The sequence below is a fragment of the Zingiber officinale genome, chromosome 9A, assembly GCF_018446385.1.
Source record: "Zingiber officinale cultivar Zhangliang chromosome 9A, Zo_v1.1, whole genome shotgun sequence".
Classification (NCBI taxonomy): domain Eukaryota; kingdom Viridiplantae; phylum Streptophyta; class Magnoliopsida; order Zingiberales; family Zingiberaceae; genus Zingiber; species Zingiber officinale.
Genome location: NC_056002.1, coordinates 49,761,783 through 49,771,377, shown reverse-complemented (window position 1 = coordinate 49,771,377; position 9,595 = coordinate 49,761,783). Strand labels below are relative to the sequence as shown.

At 37.1% G+C, this 9,595-nt stretch overlaps 1 long non-coding RNA gene across 1 annotated transcript; it reads left to right on the top strand.

Annotated features, from left to right (window-relative positions):
- The first annotated feature begins 4,491 nt into the window (after positions 1 to 4,491).
- Positions 4,492 to 7,027, top strand: LOC122021987. The gene is made up of 2 exons (XR_006122739.1): positions 4,492 to 4,963; positions 6,721 to 7,027. It is a non-coding gene; the product is annotated as an uncharacterized LOC122021987 (long non-coding RNA).
- The last annotated feature ends 2,568 nt before the right edge of the window (positions 7,028 to 9,595 follow it).

Genomic DNA, 9,595 nt, shown 5'->3' with positions numbered 1-9,595 from the left:
TCAGCAAGTGACCAACGGCGTGCTTAAAGTTGTGAAATTCTCAAAAGGCACAGCTAACTTTTAGATTTTCCAAAGGGAACACTTATTTTCCATTTTACCCCTCTCACCAACTACTATGGTGTTGAATTTCAAAGATTAGCACCACAATGATGTTGCATTTCAAAAATTAGCACCATTGTAGTGCTGAATTTCAGATTTCCCAAAGGGTATACTTCTTTACCATTATTTCCTCCACGAATCCACGGGTATTTGGGAGTCATGGGATAGAGTTTATTTTTCTCTCCCCAATCCCTTGGATATTCAGGGGCTATGAGATCGAGCTCATTATTCTCTCCTTAATTTCACAGGTACTCAGGAGTAATGAGATTAAGCTTATTTTTATCTTCTCAACTCCCTGGGTATTCGAGGGTCTTGGGATTGAGCCCATTTATCTCTCCTCGTCTCCATTGATATTCAGGAGTTGGAGTCACCTCTAAATTTTCCTCTATCTAGGATGAGATTACCTACAAATATTTTCTTCGTCTGGGATGGGTTGCCTTGAAATGTTTCCTCCGTCAGGGACAAAGTGCCACTATATTCCTCCATCAGGGATAGAGTTGCCGCTTAAATTTCTCTATCAAGGACAACATTGGCACTTAAAATTCCTCCATTAGAGATTGAGTCGCCACTATATTCCTCCTTTAGAGACAGAGTCTCCACTTAAAATTCCTCCGTCAAGGATATAGTCGCCCACTATATTCCTCCTTTAGAGACAGAGTCTCCACTTAAAATTCCTCCATCAGGGATATAGCCGCCACTATTCCTCTGTCAAGGACTGAATCACCACTAAAATTTCTTTGTAAGGGATAGAGTATCACTTAATTCCTTTGAAAGGGACATAGTCACCGCATAAATTTTTCTGTAAGGAGTAGAGTCGCCTCCAACATTCCTTTGTCTAGAACAATGTCACTGCTTGTTACCCTCTCTGCCTTGGGTAGAGTCGCCATTTCCAAGTTCTAATGTATCCATCTCATTCTTGATACAAGTTTGTAGTCCTGTTGATGATGGTCGACTTCTCTGATCTTGCTAGATAATTATTCCTTGACAATAGTGATACCATTGGTAGTAAGCCCGCGTCATGTTAGCATGATGCACTTACGACCTCAGCTAGCCCAAGCTGCGAGCTTGGCCAGCCAAGAGCTTGGTATTTGTCTGGTTGGAATGAAACTCTGGAAATTATTGTTGTTTGTAAGAACACTTATATTTGATTGTCAACTTCATAATATTGTTTGTGTGGACTTCTCTATTTAATATTGTTTGTACGGGCTTTAATGTTTTATTTGGAGAGACTCTAGCTTCTTTGTGTACTGGTTTGAGGTATATCATGAATGGTTACTTATTGATAGTTATTTAATGATTTAATTAAGCTTAAGGTTAAACTATATGCATATTTAGATGCTTAGTTTTACACATTTAATAATGTTGTAAAGTTAGTTCTTATTAGGTTACAATGTATATGAATAAAGCTTGAATCTATAATAGGTTAGATTATGGATTTATCACTAGGTTAGATTATGGATTTATCACTGAAGAATATTTTGATATAGTTAAAAAGTTTGTGGAATTTGTTAAGTGTCATCCAAATTATATGAATGGTGACAAGTTATAGTGTTGTGTAATTATTGCAAATGTAGAAATATAACTTTCCGCGATAAGGATACCGTGAAAGTATATCTAAGTAAAAATAATTTTGTTTCAAATTACTACAACTAGTATGACCATTGAGAGTCTTATTTGTTTAAGTCAATTAGACTTTCTGTTGCTTCGTTATCCGACCCTATTTCTTGAGAGGAATCATCATCTAATGATAATGCAATGAAATCAATGGTTTACGATGCATTGAATGGGGTTGATCATTCGAATATAGATGAAATAACAACACCTGAAGTTTAAAAACTATATGGCATGTTAAAGACTAGTGAAAGAGAAGTATCTGAAAGTATTCCTTTTGGTCATTCTCAACTATCAGTTACTGCAAGACTATTGAACATAAAGGAAAAACATTATTGCTCAGAACAATGTTATGTTAATATTTATCAATTGATGTTAGAATTGCTCTTTGCTGATAACATAATGATTGATAGTTTATACAGTACAAAGAAATTAGTTAGGGGTTTTGGTTTACTTGTGGAAAAAATTAATTGTTATATAAATAACTGGATGATCTTTTGGAATGAAGACAATGAACTTATTGAATATAGAATGTGTAATCACCCTTGTTAAAAGCAGTGTAGTCACATATCAAGGAAGAAGAAGAATTTACCATAGAAAGTTATGTATTACTTCTCGTTAACTGCTAGACTTCAATGCTTGTATGCATCTACTACAACAACAAGTCACATGAGATGGTATTATGAGCATGTACACAAAGGAGTATAATGTGTCATTCTTCTGACTCTCCTGGATGGAAACATCTTGATACAAAATTTGCCTCATTTGCAATAGAACTATGTATTGTAAGATTGGGACTTTCAACAAATGGATTTCAGTCATTTGGTCAATCTAAATAGAAATATTCATCTTGGCTAGTCATATTAATACCATATAACTTACTGTCATAAATATGCATGAAAGACAAATACATGTTCCTTACCATGATTATTCTAGGTCTAAATAATCTAAAAGAAAAGATAGATGTTTTTTTACAATTAAGATGTTAAAGAATTTTATTATCGAGAATTTTTTATAAGTAATATGAATATAATTAATATTGTATAATATAATATCTTTTTATACTAATTTTCTCAATATTGTTGCAAAAAAATTATATTTGGGAACTAGGACACAAGATACAATTTAAAGAAATATGGAACAATTATTGTGCAAAACTATATAAGGATTTATTATACAAGTGGAGAAGGAAGGAAACAAGGTTATCCCATGTACTAAATGAGATTGGAATGCATGAAAGAACACTTGGACTGTAGAAAAATGGTAGCAAAATTCATCGACTACTCGAAACAATAGAAATATTGAGCTCACTGACCCAAGCACTAGTGTCATAAAGCATACGGCTGGATCACGATCTATTGTAGAGCATGCAATAGACTTGGTAAGTTTACTATAAAGTTATATTAGAATTTTTTATTAATGAACTTATTTTACTTTATAAAAAAATTGTGTATGCAGGCTGATACTTTACAGAGACCTACTTGTTGGGAGGTATTTTATAATACATAAAAAAAGAGGGTGACACTTTTGTTGATGCTCAATCATAGGTCATAGATGTAAGAATATAAACTTTATTACCACTCACATTTAATAGTTACTAGCTTTATTAATTGTATATTAGATATTAATAATATTTTTATATAGGATGAAATCACTTATCAAGTTGCTCAGGCGTCTCATCTTGCTATAGAGGGAGTGAGTTACAAACTCTATCAGATAATGTACTAAATGATATATATTATGACGTTGTTAGTGGAAAAAAAAAAAAAACTCCCTATATGGCCTTGATTCTTAGGCAAAAGATGCATATGATCTTGTGATGACTCCTATGCTCAGGGGTCGGTGGAAGGAAAAAAAACTCCCTCGATGGCCTTAACTCCCTAGCAAAAGTTGCATATATGTGATGACTCTTAGGCTCAGGGGTTAGCCCAGTTCTTCATCTACTCGAGTGGAAGCGTTAATAAAAGAAAAACAAGAATTGAGGGATTGAGTCACGACATTAGAGCAATCTATGGTCAGTAGTGGGTAGTCGATTGAAGATCAGGTCAAGACATTAGTAGAGTGACAAATGCAAGAATTCATAGATCGATGGACTCCAAATTTTCCAATGTCTCATGGTTTTAACTCACAAGAGACTCAAGATTTGAAAGGTCTTGATAAGTAACTCATAATAACAACAGTTCTTTTGAGGTGTGTTGACCTTCCACTTATTATTTTTATTTATCACTAATAAAGCATGAAAAATAGCTTTGTTAATTTTGATATTAGATATATGAAACTCTAATTGTAATACATATTTTCAAGAACAATGTTGATAAAAGGTCAACATTTGAAGAACTAGATTCAATATTATATTCTATCATTAAAGTATTTATTTAAATGAATTATAATAGAAATTCATTGTATGAAATAATAAATCATACCTCATTATGGCAAAATTCGGAGAGGAGAATATACTGGAGGGAGGAAGACGTCTCTCGCTGTCGGAAGTGTAAAATATCGAACCAGATAATGATTAAATGATAAGGTTATTTGAGGAAATAATCTTATTGGTATTTTTAGGAGTTTTTAGAAATTTTCTGGGATTTAATCGGAGCTCGTATGATGTATTTAGAGGGGATACATTTATGGGCACGAGAAAAGCCTGTTTGGAATATCCCTTAAGTGGGAGTTGATTATAATTAATTAACCTAAGTTGGAATACAAAAACCTAACTTTACTTTCTCCTATTCTTATTTTTCTCTCGTGCCCTAACCTCAATCCGCGCGGCTGACACCCCTTTTCCCTTCATCACCCGCGTCGATCCCTTCTCACATCGCCGCCGCATCTCCTTCCTCTTCCTCCTCGTTCTTCTCGGCACCGATCAACGCTCGAGTGTTGACAGCCGAACTTCTCTTCCTCTTCCCCGAGCTCACGCCGACCCCTCCCCTTCTCCATCGCGGTGCCGACGACACTCGAGCCACCGTCGATCAAGCTCCTTCTTCCTTTTCCTCACGGACACCAGAAGCTCGCCGCCACGCGTGCCCTAGCATTGAGCCTTCTCCGGGCATCTCTGCCTGAAGCCGCCATCTGGATCGGTCGCCCTTACGAACAGCCAACCCTAGCGAGCTCCTCTCGGCCGTCAAGACGCCGATTACTGCTAAGCCTTCTACCATCGCCGAAGAGCTACCACCACTGGAGATCGGGGCTCCATCAGGCTATCCCTTCTGGCAGCAAGGTCCAGTGAATCAATCAGGAAACATCTAAGATTCAGGTGAGTCGAAATTGATGCAAATTAGCTTAACCTAATATGAGTTGGAATGCTTTATCTAGTGTGGTTGTGATTCTTTATGGATGGGAGATTGATTGGTGATGAATTATTGTGTTAGTTGGGTTATCAGATGGGTAGGATGGTTGGCAATTGATTTGGTTATTTTTGTATGTCTGATTAGGAGGGACAGAGATGTTATCTTATCGACAGTGGTTTTCTCCGGTTGTGAAGTATTAGTTGAAGGTTTATACTTCGATGAGTTCTCAAATTGATTTGTGTTTATATAAGATTTGATTAGCGTTGATTAGTGGATGATGTTGTTAGATGGATTAGAGATGAGATTCGATTTTATTTTCGGTTGAGGTTTGGCTCGTTTATGATTGATTGATTTAGAGGAATACATGATAGCATTGGAAACATTAGATTAATATTGTGATTAGTGGTGATGGGTTGGATTTGTAGGGTTCCTTATTGGCAGAATTGAATAGATTGTAGTTACGGATTTATGGATAAGAGTTGCGGAAGCTAATCATTAATTGAGGATAATTAATGATCAGTTTGAATTGGGTTTTTCTTCGAGGGTTTGGATCTTTAGGTCTAACCACTTGTTTCTTATCTGTTAGCTAAATTATACAATATATGATTTGTAGGACTTGGATTCGAGATGAGTGTCTTGACGTGAGATCTTTCGGATACGATCTCTATTTTTGAGGCGGGTACTTTTTGCTTTGGTTTCTTTTAGTACTTTGACCTTGGTGCATTAACTATTTTGGATAAGAAATATTTTTTACCTTGACTCCACTCTTATTTTCCTGCGCTTGATACTTCCACGCAATCTTTGAGAAATTCATTTCCATATCTATACAGTCTCTTGTTGTTGTCCATGATCAGTAGCAGATACTAGATACCATGTTTGTATGCTTTGACAGTTGTTTATTACATACTATAATGAGCATGCTGGCTTCATGTAGCATACTTAATTTTGTTTACATTTGTATGACGATTGTTGCATTTGGCGTATCATGTCATGGCATGCATGTCAACGACCAATTCTCCCTTGCGGTCAAGAGAGTCGTTGACTAGGGCCGCATCCTCGGCCACTCGAGAGAGTGGTAGCTGGAGTTGATGCCCTTGTCCTGTCGTGCCGCACTCGGCCACTGATGGAGAGTGGTAACTGGAGTTACGAGCAGCAGGGACCCCATCGCAGATGTAGCTAGTTAGCTACTATGCAACTGTCCCCTCGGCCACTCGTGAGAGTGGTAGCTGGATTGGTGTATAGTTTGTCACTGACCCGGCCTCTCGACCATACAGGGGTCATGGTGCAGAGAGGTGGGCGGGAGTGACCATCCGTGCATACGCTATTGTTATTATATTTGCTTTGGCTGCTGCTGTCTATATATGCTGTTATTGCTTACTTACTACTGTTGTTCGCATATGCTGATATGCTTACTTTTGTTGAGATATATTCTCATTGTAGATGTTTAGTCATTGAAAATTTGTATATACCTTGCTTATTACCTCTGTAGTTATGAGCAGTACTGTAACAGATTAGTACCAGTTCTGACCTACTATACCTAGCCTAGGATATGGTTTCAGGTATGAGCATTTATTTTGATTCTATTATAGTATCTGTATTTCCTCTTATGAGACTGTATACTCTTGGCCCACTTTCTATTTGTATATTACGTCCATGCACTATCTTATCTTTACCCGCTGAGTTCCAATACTCACCACCTCGCAATTTGGTTTTCTTTCGCCAGGTAACAGGTAGATGAGTCATAGATGCTTGGAGAGTCTCGACTGCCAGTCCCACGTCACACACGAGGATAGTTTCTTTTTGGATTTTGTTACTGTTTGGGTGACATGTTAAATTTTGTGTATTATGCTTTTGAACAAGTCACTGTGGATTTTTGGAGTTTAGTTTGGTGGTTGCAGGTATTTTTGTTTGTGTCGTTGTGAGTCTTATGTTCATATTATTTTGTGTTTTCCGCTGCGTTTACGTTGTTGTGTGTTTACTTTCAGCCGTGTAGGCTTATTAAATTGCATGGTTGTGTTTATTTTGTTCTAGCCTAGTGAGCTGATGATATAAATTGTGTGGATGTATATATATTCCAGCCGAATGTGGCTGATGTATATTTTGTATGTAGAAATGCTTCAGATTGTCACCCGTTCAGGGGAGATGTTGCGAACTTTCTTCGGACAGGAACTCCTCTGGGGAGTGACAATTTTAATGTAAAATATTGAACTAGATAATGATTAAATGATAAGGTTATTTGAGGAAATAATCTTATTGGTATTTTTAGGAATTTTTAGAAATTTTCTGGAATTTAATCGGAGCTCGTATGATGTATTTAGAGGGGATGCATTTATGGGCACGAGAAAAGCCTGTTTGGAATATCCCTTAAGTGGGTGTTGATTATAATTAATTAACCTAAGTTGGAATATAAAAACCTAACTTTACTTTCTCCTATTCTTATTTTGCTCTCGTGCCCTAACCTCAATCCACGCGGCTGACCCCCCCCTTTCCCTTCTTCACCCGCGCCGATCCCTTCTCACGTCGCCGACGCATCTCCTTCCTCTTACTCCTCGTTCTTCTCGGCACCAATCAACGCCCGAGCATTGACAGCCGAACTTCTCTTCCTCTTCCCCAAGCTCACGCCAACCCCTCCCCTTCTTCATCGCGGTGTCGACGACACTCGATCCACCGCTGATCGAGCTCCTTCTTCCTTTTCGTCGTGGACACCAGAAGCTCGCCGCCACGCGTGCCCTAGCATTGAGCCTTCTCCAGGCATCTCCGCCTGAAGTGTAACGCCCCGCCCCTTCTTGCTCAAGCTGACGGGGGTTACCTTTCTTTTTCTTCTTTTCTTATCTTACTTACTTACTTGTTAATAATCTTTTCTACTTAAAACAGCGGAAGTCTTGTTCATAGTACATTATTTTTTTTCTTTTTAAAACTTTTCTTTTACTTTTCAAATCATCATTACTAACTACCTATCATATAAAGTCGCATAACATGCTTAACATAAATTTAAGCCATAATACTAATAAGCATGATGAAATGTCATGGAGTCATGAAAGAACGACATAAGCATAATTCTTATTAGATAAAAGCAGGTCTTTCTCTTTTAGCCGAGCCACTACTACACACGTCCTTCTTTCCCCTCCTGCTGCTCCCTTAGTACATCCATTCCTTGCCTTTATCTGTGGTACAAGAAAAGTAAGCTATGAGCACACAAGGCTCAGTAAGATCCTTCCTACTCACAAAAACCGTAAAACATAGCATATTCATAAGGCATAAAGCATAAAGACAACTCATCATATCATGTATAGAAGCATCATATCGTAACATAATCGTAAGGTATCATGGCATATCATAAAGTGCATCGTAGCATAACATAACATAATCGTAGTATCATGGCATATCGTAATATAATCATAAAGTGCATCCTAGCATAGCATAACATAATCGTAGTATCATGGCATATCATAACATAATCATAAAGTGCATCATAGCATAACATAACATAATCGTAGTATCATGGCATATCATAACATAATCATAAAGTGCATCCTAGCATAACATAACATAATCGTAGTATCATGGCATATCATAACATAATCATAAAGTGCATCCTAGCATAACATAACATAATCGTAGTATCATGGCATATCATAACATAATCATAAAGTATCATGGCACATCATAACATAATCATAAAGTGCATCCTGGTATATCATAACATAGTCATAAGTATTATGCGAGATGACTTTCAAAAATATGTATCATGAAAAATATATGCAACATGTCTTTTGAAAACTTATTACATACATACTTAAACATAATCTCAACATGATTAGGGCCCCGGCTTGTATCACATATATAAATGCGCGCGTCCTATGTAGGTCCAAGGTAGCAAGTCTTGAACCCTACAAGGCATACATACTAGGTCCGTTTCTTAGTCCATCGACCTAGGGGCACTTAGGAGCCCATCCCTAACGAGGCTCGTTTCTTAGTCCATCGACCCCGGGGCGCTTATGGAGCCCACCCTTGGTACAAGCCATATAAAGTAAAGTAGCATGTCATACATATCATGGTTCTTATTATTTCATGCATATCATATTTCTTAACATATCATAAACATGCATAATTTGGGCATACAACTCCTCATAATAGCATGCATAAGTTTGGGCACACAGCACTTCATAAAAACATGCATAACTTGGGCACACAGCTTATCATAATAGCATGCATAATTTGGGCACACAGCACATCATATAAACATGCATAATTTTGGGCACACAGCACATCATAAGGGTTATTAATATGCATAGGTCATGAGCATACATAAACATAGAAGCATAGCAAGTTCTTATCATAACATGGAGCATTGCATGTGAGACACATAGGAATCATAATTAGGTCTCTAACCCTAATATCATATAGTGGCCGAACATATAATGGTAGCTTAGGTTAACCATCAACATACAAGCATGTGAACCCTAAATCAATATCATATCATACATCATAAGGAACATCATAAGCATGTTTAGTTTATGTTCTAGGTTTCCTAAGCTTATAAACTTATTATGGCCAAATCTTATTAAGCATTTCATTTGGTTAAAATCAACATACAA